The 14,996-nt window shown below is 41.3% G+C and overlaps 1 protein-coding gene and 1 pseudogene across 4 annotated transcripts in view; one reads left to right on the top strand and one right to left on the bottom strand.

Annotated features, from left to right (window-relative positions):
- Positions 1-14,996, bottom strand: part of NR5A2 (nuclear receptor subfamily 5 group A member 2) — a 150,471-nt gene that overhangs the window by 28,972 nt on the left and 106,503 nt on the right. The gene's annotated exons all lie outside the window — the stretch shown is intronic.
- Positions 5,489-6,142, top strand: LOC100389512 (ATP synthase, H+ transporting, mitochondrial Fo complex, subunit d pseudogene; annotated as a pseudogene).

Here is a 14,996-nt window from a genome sequence, read left to right as displayed (position 1 = left end):
CAGGAGAATCGCTTGAACTCCAGAGACATTGGTTGCAGTGAGCTGAGATTACACCACTGCACTCCAGCCTGGCAGTGAGCTGAGATCGCGCCACTGCACTCCAGCCTAGCGACAGTAAAAAAAAAAAGTGTACTGCATGCCAAAGACTGGGCTAGGAGCTTGAGTCAAATAAGATGAAGAAGAAAAAATCTCCACCCTTATGAGGACAGAAAATACTCATCGGATCCTTCACGTTTCCATTTGACTGCAGATCAGTTTTTAAACCTCATTTGTGTAGATTATTTAGGTAAAAATATGTTAAAGAAAAGAGAGAACCATCCACATAGAAATTATTTTAGTGAATTTGAAGTTTACAAGGGATATTTTATTTAAAAGCTTTTTTCCCTCAAATTCGTGCTTCATTTAACTTCTTTGACTAATTTTCCCCTACATATCCTTATGGATGTATCTTCTCCGGCCCCCCGGCCTGGGTAAAGCCTCCAGACTTACTGCAAGTCTTGCCTAGAGTCTGAGTTTGTGAGATTATTGCAGGGAGAGTGGGCGAGTGGCTGGCAGGTGACCCCCAGGAAGGGGCTGCCTGGGGCTGGTGTCTTCTCCCAGCTACTCAGGACTGGACCCTGCTGGCACCCCCTGAGTGCCTCCCTGCCAGGCCATGCTGCAGTAGACCCTAACCACGTCTCTTCCTGGCCAAGAAAAGCCTGTCCCCAAGAACAGGACAGCCATGGCCGCCCTCGGAGGGAATGCTGCGGCCGGCCTCTTCTGGATGCTGCTGCTATGGAGTGGGCGCGGCGGCTGCCAGGCCCAATGGGCAGGTTGCAAAAGCGTCCACTAGAGTCTGGTCTTCCTCTTGGACACCTCCCCAACCAGCGTGGGCAAGGAGGACTTTGAGAAGGTGTGGCGGTGGGTGGCTTGGTGGATACCTTGGAGGTGGGCCCCAATGCGTGGGGGTCGTGTGCTCCAGCGACTGGCCCACTGGGGGTCTTCAGCTCGCGGGAGGAGGTTAAGGCGGCCGCCCAGGACATCGCCTACCACCGGGGCAACCCCAACACGCGCAACGCGCTGCGCTACATCACAGCCCGCAGCTTCTCCCGGCGCCGGACGCCGCCCTGGGGACCGAGCCTACAAGCAGGTGGCCAACGATGGCCACAGACAGAACCTGGTGCTGGACACCACAGTGTCCACCCGGCACGCCAGCATCTGCATCTTGGGAAAGGTGCTCAAGGAGGAGCTGGAGGGGATCACCTCGGAGCCCAAGTTCACCCACGTTTTTTTCGTGTCGGACTTCAATGCTACCAACAAGATCCTGGGCAAGCGGCGGCGTGGCCTGTGCGAAAATGTGCTCTTGTAGAAGGAGATCGCTTTAAGCACACCAGAGGAGGAACCAAGCAAATCACAGGAACAGCAAAAGCAGCAGACATTTTAAGGATGGAGAAACAGATCAAATCTTCCCTTGCCTCAAAAAGCTCTCCGTCTCCTGGAGGAGGCAGCGCCATAAACAGATAGGCTGCCTGCATCTCGCCCAGACCCGTACAGACTCCCGGACGAACTAAGGCGGCCTGCAGGAGTCGGCAAAACTCCATCAGGCGGACTTTTGCTGGGTTACGGGAGCAGCGCGCAGTGGGCGCAGGTGCAGCCAATGAACTTGGGCCACTGCTAAGGTCTCCTGAGGCCATGTGGTCCAGCGGCCTCCCTGGCTTCAGCAAGGTGCCCCTCTATTTCTGGCACGAAACAACTGCTTCTTTATCTCACAGTGCCTTCCACCACAGCCCACTTTCCTCGGGAACATTTTGATTCTCCTTTCCAGTTCTTATTTTGGGCAATTCAACTTTTCTTTTGGTGCCCTTTGCTGCCACCCAGTTAATTCCCTGTTGTTCCAAATTTTGTTGTGTTCAACTCTTTGTTTTTATTCACTGAAATCAATAAAAGTGGAACCAGGAAAAAACAAAAAAAGACCCAGGATACAAGGGTAAGGATACATACATGAGGATACATTCTCCCTTATGTATCCTTGCAAGGGAATATGACTCATATGCCCTTCTGTAAATTTTTGATAAGTAAAAACTTATTTAGCCTTTGGAACTTTATTGCAGACAAATATGAGATTTCCAAATAAATTTTTGAAAGTACTAAAAATATCTGGGGTAATTTGTTCATTAATTTTGACTTCCAATCCCAGTTTGAGAACCATAGGTCTGAAAACCATGATTCCCAGAGAGCTAGAGAATTGGCTTAACCTAGCCGTTTGCTATTTAATAATTATTTCTGAGCTAATTTTATGCTTAAAAGGTACAAATACCTTTTTTTTTATTACTTGAAAATATCTTAAATATGTCTTAAGTTGCTGTACAAAATGTCCAGTTCTTTCTAGGGCAGAGATAAATAATGCCAGGTGATTTCCAGGGTACCTACTGATGGCTGTTTTTACAGCCTGCTAAAATCACAACTGAATCACATTAAAAAACAGACTATCTTGTGTGGGCCTCCACTGAAAATTTCCGACAGTGGTCACAGCTAAACAAGAAGAACAACAGAGTCTATCGCGTAGGGACTCAGGAAGTGAAACTGTCATTATTCTTCTTTATATTTAGAGTGCTGTAGACAGCTCAGATTCACCTAGAATCTGAGGCCAATTTAATCAATTTCTTTATCCACCAATGCAAAACTCACAGGTGAATTTCCGCAAGTGAATGGCATATTAGAAACTCAAGAATCTCATAGTTGATACTTAGTAAACTTGTTAATATTTACTCATCTTGTATCTTGTACTTAGTAGTCTTTAATATTTAGGAATCTTATAATTTTATTTCATTTATATTTTATTTTTTATTAAAGTGAAGAGACTGCATATGTATATGTGGTATCTTCAATAAATTTTTGATAAGCAAAATTTTTGAAGAGTAAAATTATATACGGTAATGAATCTTTAGTAAAGCTTATATTCATTTATCTGGTATACTTATATCTGTGTACAGTGTTCCTCTAATATATTAATTTTTCTTTCTAATATGTTTATTTCCTGTTCAGGCAGGAAATATGTATGTTTCCTTCTAATATATATTTATTTCCTGTTCAGGCATAAACTGACTGCTCTTCTGGCAGTTACTTTCATTATTAGGGATATCAAAGATCAAGGCACCTGCAACATGATAGCCTACAGCTGTGGTGGCATACACCTACAGTCCCAGCTACTAGGGAGGCTGGGGCTGATTGCTTGAGCTCAGGAGTTCAAGGCTGCAGTGAGCTATTGCCATCGCCACTGCACTCCAGCCTGGACAACAGAGCAAGACCCTGCTTTTTAAAAATAAACAAACCTGCAACATAAGAACCTAGTGTAACCAGACCTTCTAATTTTTCAGAAGGAACCTGGAGATCACCTTTAAAACACACACACACACACAATCACACACACACAATCAATGCACTACCAGCTTACGAAATTTGCCTAAGTTAGTATTTTTCACACAGGAATTGGTGGACTACCTGTTTCATACTCATCTGAGAATCTGTTAAAAAGAAATTGCCATGACTCTGGAAATCCCAGTTTGGTAGTTCTGAATATTTTTAAGCTACGTCCCTCCACCCCCCGATGATTCTGATGAGCAACAAGGCTTAGGAGTTACCATTAAGACCAGGAGTGTTAGAGAATCATACAATGAGGTGGTTAAAAGGCAGATTCATGGTCCTTAGCGATTCCTATTTAGTAGGTCTAAGAAAGGTCTTAGGAATCTGCTAGTTTCATAAGGACCTGGGTAAGACGCACACAGGTGGATGCTTGAGCAGTGGACTAAGGGGTTCCCACTCCAGTCACAGAAGCAGGAATTTCACACGTTCTGGGTGTGGGAAACCGGTGAGGTGATGGGATGGAGGACAGAACATAGTTTCTGTAGGGAGCCAGTCCTGGACAGGCCTTTCCTGCACCACATACTGGCTGACTCTATGGTACTCCCTCTCACTCAATTTCCTCATCTGTAAGATGAGCACATTTCACCTCATACCATAATTAGTGAAGGAATTAAATGAGATAACAATGTATCTAAAAAGGCCTTGGACAGCATCTAGTACGTAAGAATTTCTTAATAAACAATATCTTCAATATATGACCATGTTAAGTGTTTGAGACTGGGTGAGATGTTTTAAAATGGTATTTTGATCATGGCAAATGTAATAAAAATGAGAAACAATGTAATGAGTTAATAGAAGAGGGAAATCCTTTTCCAAATGGCAGATTTGGTAGAGTCTTTCAGGGGAGGAAGAGAGTTTGAACTTGAAAGACTGGGGGTTGTTTTGAATGGCATTTCAAGAAAAGAGGCAGAGCACAAAGTAGCCCCAGGGTAATAAGATACAGAATAGGCTCCAGGAAGATCAAATTGCTCAGTTTGCCAGAGGGGCACAGAGAACCATGAGACATAAACTTGGAAAGGCAGACTGGAGACCCTCGGCATAGAGCTTTAGGAGATCCTGGCCTTGAGTGTTGTTCTGTATATGTATGTGTGTGTGTGTGTGTGTGTGTGTGTGTGTGTGAGAGAGAGAGAGAGAGAGAGAGAGAGAGAGAGAGAGAAAGAGAGAGAGAGAGAGGTGGGGGTGAGAGAGAGAACAGTGGTGGGATGATGGTGGTGGAGTGGTGGTTGTTGGTGATGGGAGGATTGAAAGATGTCAGGCTCTTTGGAAACAGAAGAGTTACGCTGCGCTTCTAGTCAAAATGTTGCAGTGAATTCTCGTTTTGGGGCACCCTTTCTATTACAAACATATTGATGGCAGAAAACTACAAAAGGAGAGAAAATGACATAGCTAGGCTCAAACAATGTCAATATCTGTCAGAAACAGAGCAGAAATGCAGAGCAGTGGCCTAGACTTAAATGGTGAACAGTAGCTGGGGTCCAGGGAACAGTGGCTGGAGTCTACCCTCTGAAGGGTGTTCGGTGGATGGCAACCATGCATGTGGCAACCAGAGCTGGGTCTTGGTGAAAGAAAACCATGGCGTAAGGCTTGGGCAGGAATTCCACACTTCCACTCCTTTTGCAAAAGGAGGCTATCAGAAGGGATAGAAGAAGGAAAAAGAAAATTAATCCGAATGTACTGCCCAAGCTATAGAGTTGGTGAGCTGTGGAACTAGGCAAGGCAGCAGGGCAAACATGTATCCCCGGACTGGGAGCTAAGTCAGGTTCCCCTCCCCACCCACAAGCCCCGCCTCTGTGACTGGATCTGAAGTCTCTTCTATATGACCACAGTGCAGAAGCCTAAATGCCATATAGGACATGCATCTGGACTCATGATCTTATAGAGCCAGACAGAAACTAATGCAGAAATGCTAAATACAGGGGAGTGAGCACAACGTGGGTAATGGAGCAAACACAACACAGGAAAGAGACAGAAACAAGAGCAGCCACCAAAAGTCTTGCTCAGAGTAAGTCTGCAACTAATAATGTGAAAAACCACGTGCACACACACTGTTTGTACATATAGCATATACAGCAAAATATATATTGCTGAGGAAAATGTCAGCAAAAATAAAACATCAGGTGGACGATAGGCAGCTGGGGTCGGTGAAGGATTCCAAGATGGCTGGGCGAAAACTTGCTCTAAAAACCATTGACTGGATAGCTTTTTGGGAGATCATACCCCAAAACCAAAAGGCCATTGCTAATTCCCTGAAATCCTGGAATGAGATCCTAACCTCCAGGTTGGCTGCTTTACCTGAGAATCCACCATCTATTGACTGGGCTTACTACAAGGCCAATGTGGCCAAAGCAGGCTTGGTGGATGACTTTGAGAAGAAGTTTAATGCCCTGAAGTTTCCTATACCAGAGGATCCATATACTGCCCTGGTGGATGCTGAAGAAAAAGAAGATGTGAAGTCTTGTGCTGAGTGGGTGTCTCTCTCAAAGGCCAGGGTTGTAGAATATGAGAAAAAGATGGAGAAGTATAAGAACTTAATTCCATTTGAACAGATGACCATTGAGGACTTGAATGAAGCTTTCCCAGAAACCAAATTGGACAAGCAAAAGTATCCCTATTGGCCTCACCAACCAATTGAGAATTTATAAAATTGAGTCCAGGAGGAGGCTCTGGCCCTTATATTACACATTCTGGACATTAAAAATAAAAGTAATTATACAGTTAAAAAATAAATAAATAAATAAAACATCAATTCACTCCAGAATAAATTATTTCTATGGAAGAATCCAACAAAAACCTCAAAATTAGTTTGCTTGGAGTGTTTAAGAGAGAAATAGAGATATTATTCATTTTAAAAAGAAAGATGGCACCATAAGATAAGGCAAGGAGAAAAAAATTGTTAATAAATTAATTGAAAAGGAAAAAATGAAGAAAAAAAGATACATAATGAAACAATAGAGGCCAAATTCAAACACTAATGGGAAAAAGGATCTATTAGCTCTAGAGATGGGGTTTTATCATGTTGGTCAGGCTGGTCTTGAACTCCTGACCTTGTGATCCACCCACCCTCCCACCCTAGTCTCCAAAGTGCTGGGATTACAGGTGTGAGACACCACGCCTGGCCAGAAATCTTTAAAGCAAGCCAGACATGGTGGCATGCACTTGTAGTCCCAGCTATGTGGGAGGCCGAGGTGGGAGGATTGTTTGACCCCAGGAGTTTGAGGCTACAGTGAGACATAATTGTGCTAGTCTGGGTGACTGAGCAAGACCCTGTCTCTAAAAATAATAATGATAATAATAAACATATATTTTTAAAAAAGAGTCTTTAGGTTGGGTGGGGTGGCTCATGCCTATAATCCCAGCATGTTGGGAGGCCAAGGTGGGTAAATCATGAGTTCAGGAGTTTGAGACCAGTCTGGCCAAGATGGTGAAACCCCATCTCTACTAAAACTACAAAAATTACAGGTGGCAGGCACCTGTAATGTCAGCTACCTGGGAGGCTGAGGCAGAATCACTTGAACCCGGGAGACAGAGGTTGCAGTGAGCCGATATTGCACCACTGCACTCCAGCCTTGGCGATAGAGTGAGACTCCATCTAAAAAAAAAGGGGGTCTTTGAAACAAAACTCAAATAAAAAACTAAGTTGATGGGACATGTGCTAGACTGGATATAGCTGAAGAGAGAATTATGCAAAAAGCAGCAAAGTGAGATAAAAGGTGGGGGGGAAAGGCTTTAAAACTAGAAGACACGGTAGACCATGGGGATCCAACATATGCCTGAAGGTTAGCAGTGGGGTTCGCATGGAAGTGACACATAAAAAGAGGATAGCAGAATTCTCAGCGCCCTCTAACTGCATGTACATACACTTCCAGTATACTCAGACACCTTGTAGTAAAAGTATCTAAGACACTGGCAAAAAAGAAAAACCTTAAAAGCTATCAAAAAGAAAAGATAGTAGACTTCCAAAAGTCTTCCCAAATGTTAAGAGACTATATTGTCAACACAAAGTTTTATATTCACCTAAACTGTCATCCAAGAGGTGGCCAAATTTAAAACATTTCATACATACAAAAACTAGGATGGTTTATTAGTAAATGGATCAAACTCACCTCTTAAAAAATAGATTGTAGACATATGTTTGCCATATGACCCAACCAATGCATTCTTGGGCATTTATCCAAGAGAAATGAAAACTTGTATTTACAGTAAAACACCATACATAGCAGCTTTATTTGCAGTGCCCCAAAACTAAATGGAAACAACTCAAATGTCTTTCAATAAGTGAAGGGTTAAGCAAACTGTGGTATATCCATACAGAACAACACTACACAATCATAAAAATGGACAAACTATTGATGCACTTGTGGATGAATCTTAGGGGAATATTGCTGAGTGAAAAATGCCAATTCCAAAAGGTTACAGACTGTATATTTATACAACGTTCTTGAAATATCAAAATTACAGAGATGGAGAAGAGATTAGTGATTGTCAGGTGTTAAGGATGGAGGGAGGGGCAGGTGTGGCTATAAAAGACCTAGCACAGAGGAACCTTGTGGTGATGGAAAAGTTCTGAATCGTGATTATGTTGGTAGTAACACAAACCTACATGTGATAAAAATTGCCAGAACCCACCCCCAACACACACAAACACACAAATGAGTGCATGTAAAACTGGTGAAATATGCAAACTGAATAACTAGGTAAACTCTACAGACTATACCAATGCCATTTTCTTGTTTTTGCTTGTTTGTTTGTTTTTGTTTTTCAGACTGAGTTTTGCTCTTGTTGCCCAGGCTGGAGTGAAATGGCGAGATCTCGGCTAACCACAACCTCCGCCTCCCGAGTTCACGGGATTCTCCTGCCTCAGCCTCTGGAGAAGTTGGGATTACAGGTATGCGCCATGACGCTCAGCTAATTTTGTATTTTTAGTAGAGATGGGGTTTCTCCATATTGGCCAGGCTGGTCTTGAACTCTTGACCTCAGGTGATTCGCCTGCCTCAGCCTCCCAAAATGCTGGGATTACAGGTGGTGAGCCACCCTGCCTGGCCTTTCCTGGTTATGTTGAGGATAGTTATATGAGATGTTGTCACTGGAGAAATTAGGTGATGGCTACTCGGCATCCCCCACATATATTTTAATATTCAACTTCCTGTAGATCTAAAATGATCTCAAATTTAAAAGTTAAAAGGGAGTGCAGGCCAGATTAAAGAAAAGCAAAACAAAATACAGCCGTCTGCTGCTCACAGGAAACCCACCTAAATCACAGAAACACAAGTAAGCCCACTAAATCAACTGAAGAGGAGAAAACAAGGAGAATGGGAAAAAATGTCAATCTTAATTTTTAAAAGCTGATAGAACCCTTCTTAACATCAGACAAAGCAGATTTGAAAGATCAAACCATTACAAGAAAATAAGTGGCCAGCTGTGGTGATGCTCGCCTGTAATCCCAGAACTTTGGGAGGCTCAGGCGGGAGGATCACTTAGACAGCCTGGGCAACATAGTGAGACCTTGCCTCTATGAAAAGAAGAGAAAGAAAGAAAATAAGTACACTATAATAATAAAAGAAATAATCTACATAAAAGATATAACAAATTTATCAATTATGATATAAAGAAATAAATATTGGCACCTAAAATAGAGACTGTGTCACATATGCCATATTTATTAAAATTAACTAAATATCACATCAAAAGAAAGTTTCAATAATATGTATAAAGTCATAATGAAGTCATCTTATAATCCAAAAATAAAAAGACAATCAACATCTCCATTTGTTTGGAAATGTCAAAACTCATTGTGAAATAAATCTCGATCACAAAATATTTGGCACTAGACATGGGGCTACCAGATAAGGCTACTGGTGTTGTGTACCACACAACTCTACCGGATGCAGGTATATACTACAGTGTGAGTGGTGCCCCCTAGAGTTCTGTAGAGTGACTTGCATAACCCCACAGCAGCCTTGTAGGTCAGTCTCCCACGTCAAAACTTCTTCAGATATAACTATGGCTGTGCCAAGAGACAACTTTAACACTAAAGGCTTTCATCAAACGAGAAACAAAAATACAAAAGAACAATGAAAATGTATGGTTGAAAATTAGGTGAACAAAATCTTCAACTGAAGAAGCTAGAACTAGAACAATAAAATAACAAAGATGAGAATTTATTGAAATAAAAGGCAAAGAAAAAATAGCTGTTGGTTCTCTCTCCAAGACCAGTTGCTTCTTTTTTTTATAAGAAGCCTACGAAAATAGACAATACTTTTTTCTATAAGACTACTAAAATAGACAACACTTTTCATATCAAGTCATTAAACTTTAGAATGATTCTCATAGAAGACTGAAATAAGAGAGCCTGTTATCACAGCTTCAAGTCAATATTGTCTAACCAACAAAATAAGACCAGAAATAGAATCCAGAAAAGCAAAAGATAAATCTGTGTTTACTTTCAGACTATGAATGTCTGCAAAGAACCTTGAAGATAAACTATAGAAAAGCCATTTCAAATGAGGGTATTCAGTAGGTTTGCTAAATAAAAAAATCAAAATAAAAATATTCAGTTACAGGGATTTTTATTTTATTTTATTTTATTTTTGCCAGAGTCTTGCTCTGTCTCCAGGCTGGAGTGCAGTGGCATGATCTCGATTCACGGCAACCTCCAACTCCCTGCCTGGTTCAAGTGATTCTCCTGCCTTAGCCTCCCAAGGAGCTGGGATTACAGGCATGTGCCACCACACCCAGCTAAGTTTTGTATTTTTAGTAGAGATGGGTTTTTACCACGTTGGCCAGGATGGTCTCAATCTCCTGACCTCATGATGTGCCCGCCTTGGCCTCCCAAAGTACTGGGATCACAGGTGTGAGCCATCGCACCTGGTGTCACATGGATATTAATTACAGAAAAGGTTTGCATTATAAAAACCAACTCTAAGAAATAGCTAGAATAAATTAGTAACAAGTGATGTACAATAACTCCGTGGAGAAAAATTGTATGGCTTACTGAAAGGCATCAGAGTACATCTGACTAAAGGAAAAATAAACTATGTTCCTGAAGGGGAAAGGCTCAATTCTCCCAAGAAAATGATTTTTCTCCTAATTAATCTCTAACTACAATGCAATTTTACTCAAGACCCCAACTGGGTTCTTTGTGAAACAAGAGCAAGCCAAACCTAAAATGTATATGGAAAAGCAAAAGCCTAAGACTAATTAAGACTATTTTGAAATAAAAGGTAAAGGGACTGCTCAACCAGATATCAAGATTTATTATAAAAATGCTTAAAACATGTGAGATTAGCACTGAGATAATCAGATAGGCCAAAGAAACAAAGTAGAAAGTCCAGAAAGAGACATATATAGATATATACACAGATCTTGAATATTTAAGAGAGATGGCATTAAAAATAGTGGGAAAGATAAACTATTGAATAAGTAGTATTTAGACAACTAGCTTTAAGAAAAATAAAATAAAGATTAGATCTTTATCTCACACCATATACAAAATTAAATTCTGGACATTAAAGATTCACATACGAAAAGCAAGGCTTTAATACACTTCGAAAAAAACTAAAGACGAACGTATTTTATGACCTCCAAAGTTGGGAAGGATTTCTTAAAAAAAAGTAAAAAGGAAAAATCATGTGGGAAAATATTGATAAACAGGTACTTCAAAGAAACAGATAAAAAGATGTTGGGTGTCACTGGTAATTGGAAATACAAATTAAAACAGTGCAACGACAGTAACTATTATAGTGCTGATGGTGATACAGAAGAGCAGGAACTCTTGTCTATGGCTACCAATATAATTTGGTACAGCCACTTTGGAGACTTTGACAATTTCTAGAGTTGCAAGTCCAACAACAAAGTGATTGCCCGACAATATATTACAGAAAGACATGGAGAAAAATGTTCTTTTAACATTGTTTGTAATAAAATTCACCCATTGGAGAATGAACCAATAAACTGTGAGGTACATTATAAAACAAAATACCATGGATCAGTGAGTATCAAAATAGAATCTAAAATACATAATGTAGAGAAAAAAATGGCACATTAAGCTGTTTTAAATTCTAAAAACCCTATTCTTTTGTAAGATAAGAATAAGTTCTGTAGCTACCTCTTTGAGAGAGGAATTTCCTTGAAGTTATAATTAGAAATGATACTGTTACAGTATCATGGACCCCAATCCCTTTTGATATGGGCTGTCCTGGACAAATGCCAGCACATGTGGTTATCCGATTTGTCCCATAATTTCTTGTAGCAAGTAACAACAATAACCTTTTTTTAAAAAAAATTTCAGAAGAAATTGCTAGCTACTAAACTCTATCCTGACTGTATCAGGAACATACTAAGAAATTCATGATGGGCCGGGCGTGGTGGCTCACGCCTGTGATCACAGCACTTTGGGAGGCCGAGGCGGGTATATCACGAGATCAAGAGATCGAGACCATCCTGGTCAACATGATGAAACCCCATCTCTACTAAAATACAAAAAAATTAGCTGGGCATGGTGGCACGTGCCTGTAATCCCAGCTACTCAGGAGACTGAGGCAGGAGAATTGCCTGAACCCAGGGGGCGGAGGTTGCAGTGAGCCAAGATCGTGCCATTGCACTCCAGCCTGGGTAACAAGAGCGAAACTCCATCTCAAAAAAAACAAAAAGAATAAAGTTATAATAACTTCTCTAAAAGGTGTTAGTTCTCTGATTCCAACAAGTCTCTTGAAAGAAATAAGTTATCCAGGATTTTAGTTTCAAAAGACAGGCTTTTCTAAGTGAAATCTCCCAACTTTCTATGTTCGAAATAGTTTCTATTTAACCACTAGATTTAGAGTGTAGGTATTAGAAAGCTAAAGAAAAGAATGACAATCATTTTAGGCAAGTGAGCTGAACTGTAGAGTATTTATGATTCCAGCAAATTGGAGGGAAAAAGGTTGAAGAGGCCAGGGGTGTGGCTCGTGCCTGTAATCTCCGCACGTTGGGAGGCCATGGTGGGTGGATCACTTGAGGTCAGGCATTCCAGACCAGCCTGGCCAACAAGGCAAAATCCCGTCACCACTAAAAATACAAAAAAAAAAAAAAAAAAAAAAAATTAGCCCGGTGTTGTGCCATGGGCCTGTAATCCTGGCTATTCGGAGGGCTGAGGCAGGAAAATTGCCTGAACCCAGCAAGGCGAGGTTGCAGTGAGCAGAGATCGCACCACTACACTCCAGCCTGGGTGAAAGAATGAGATTCTGTCTCCAAAAAAAAAAAAAAAAGATGAAGAGTTTCCTAGCACAGGCATTCTCCAGCAGGCAGGTGTGAGCCCAGCCATTCCACTTTGTCATCATCTAGCGCCTGCACAAACTAGGGCGAAGACTCACTGTTTATGGTTAGACCTTGGCTCAATTTTGGGATAGATGATAGATGAATTAAAGTGAAGTGGCTTGAGTCTGCTTACTCTGACATATTTCAAAACATCAAGGGTAATAAGGATGCCTTTGGTTAGTAGATCAAAGATTTTAACTATGGCTTGGTACTGAATTAATGATCTGTTTCATAGTATCTGTATATCCAAGATTGTATCTCAGAAGAGGCATTTCCCAATAAGCAGCCTTCATTTCTATGACTTCCACTGATGTAAATACAGATGATGTTTTGAGTAATAATCACTTATTAGTACTATGCGCCAGGCATTATGCTAAGTTCTTCCTAATACTTATTGCATGTAACTGTCACAATGATGCTTCAGGTAGATGATTATTATTTCAAGTTTACAGATGGAAAAAGTGAGGTGATACACATTTCTAAGGATATAACAGAACAGGAATCTGAATTCAAGCCTGCAGTCATTGCCATTAGGCCGTATCACCTCAATAGTAAGAAACTTGTCGTGAATGCCTCACTTTTTCCTCACTTCATGCATTCTTCTTCTTCTTCTTCTTTTTTTTGTTAGAGACAGAATCTGGCTCTGTTGCCCAGGCTGGAGTGCAGTGGCGCAATCTTGGCTCACTTCCACCTCCCAGGTTCAAGTGATTCTCCTGCCTCAGCCTCTCGAGTAGCTGCGATTACAGGCACACGCCACCACCCCCAGCTAATTTTTGTATTTTTAGTAGAGACAGGGTTTTCCCAAGTTGGCTAGGCTGGTCTTGAACTCCTGACCTCAGGTGATCCACCCATCTCAACCTCCCAAAGTGCTGGCATTACAGGCGAGAGCCACTCTGCCCGCCCTCATGCACTATTCCTTCAGGCTTGAGTCATAAGACTTCCTTGTCTGTGAGTGACAACAACAGATCTCAAATCAGTGACCCTGGCTTGGGGCACTGGCTCTCTGAGATGCCTAGCTGTGTAGTCATGAGCACATGAGCCATGCTCTCTGGGTCCCGTCACATTCTGTATTATAAAATCACTAAACTTTCAAAGTTGTGTTATATGTAAAGGATAATATTATAAGCAGAGGGTATTTTGTAAATAAAAAGTCCTCTACAGAAAACAGAATGGCGGCTGCAGAGGCTGAGCAGTAGGTGAATTGGGGATATACTGTTTCATAAGCACAGTTTTAATTTTGGAAGACAGGAAGTTCTAGAGACACATGGGGGTAATAGTTGCAAACAATGTGTGTGAACTTAATGCCACTAAACTACACACCTAAAAATTGGTTGCCGGGCATTGTGCCTCACGCCTGTAATCCCAGCACTTTGGGAGACTGAGCTGGTGGATCATGAGGTCAGGAGCCTGGCCAACATGGTGAAACCCTGTCTCTACTAAAAATTTAAAAATTAGCCGGGTAGGGTGGGTGCCTGTAATCCCACCTACTCGGGAGGCTGAGGCAAGAGAATTGCTTGTACCAGGGAGGCGGAGGTTGCAGTGAACCAGGATTGTGCCATTGCACTCCAGCCTGGGTGACAAAGTGAGACTCTGTCTCCAAAAAAAAAAAAATTGTTAAAATGGTAAATTTTATGTAATATAAATTTTATCACAATTTTAAAAATTAAAAATGAAGAAGAATCTTTTAAAAATTCCTACATAGATGTTATTCATATTACACTGCTATAATAATTATTTTCTCTTAGGATAAATAGTACAGAGAAAGGATTGTTTCCAGTGTGCTTTCAGTTCTTATATATACAGTCGTATGCTGCTTGATGACAAGTATACATTCTGAGAAGTGCACTGATAGGTGATTTCATTGCCCAATCATCATAGAGTGTATTTACACAAACCTACTCCATACCCAGGTTATGCGCAAAAGCCTATTGCTTCTAGGCTACAGACCTATACAGCATGTCACTGTACTGAACATTGAAGGCAGTTGTAACGCAGTGGTAAGTATTAGTGCATCAAAATATAGAAAAAAGGTATAGTACAAAATTAGCCAGGTGTGGTGGCGCATGCCTGTAATCCCAGCTACTCGGGAGGCTGAGGCAGGAGAATCGCTTAAGCTTAGGAGGCAGAGGTTGCAGTGAGCCAAGATAACACCATTGCACTCCAACCTGGGCAACAAGAGTGAAACTCTGTCTTAAAAAAAAAAAAAAAGGTATAGTAAAAATACAGTCTATGAGATAAAAAATGGCACACCTGTACGGAGCACTTAGCAGGAGAGGAGCCTGCAGTATTGGAAACTCCTCTGG

Source organism: Callithrix jacchus, chromosome 19, assembly GCF_049354715.1.
Source record: "Callithrix jacchus isolate 240 chromosome 19, calJac240_pri, whole genome shotgun sequence".
In the NCBI taxonomy this organism is placed as follows: Eukaryota; Metazoa; Chordata; class Mammalia; order Primates; family Cebidae; genus Callithrix; species Callithrix jacchus.
Note: the sequence above shows the minus strand (reverse complement) of the source record. Positions and strands in the feature narration are given on the sequence as shown.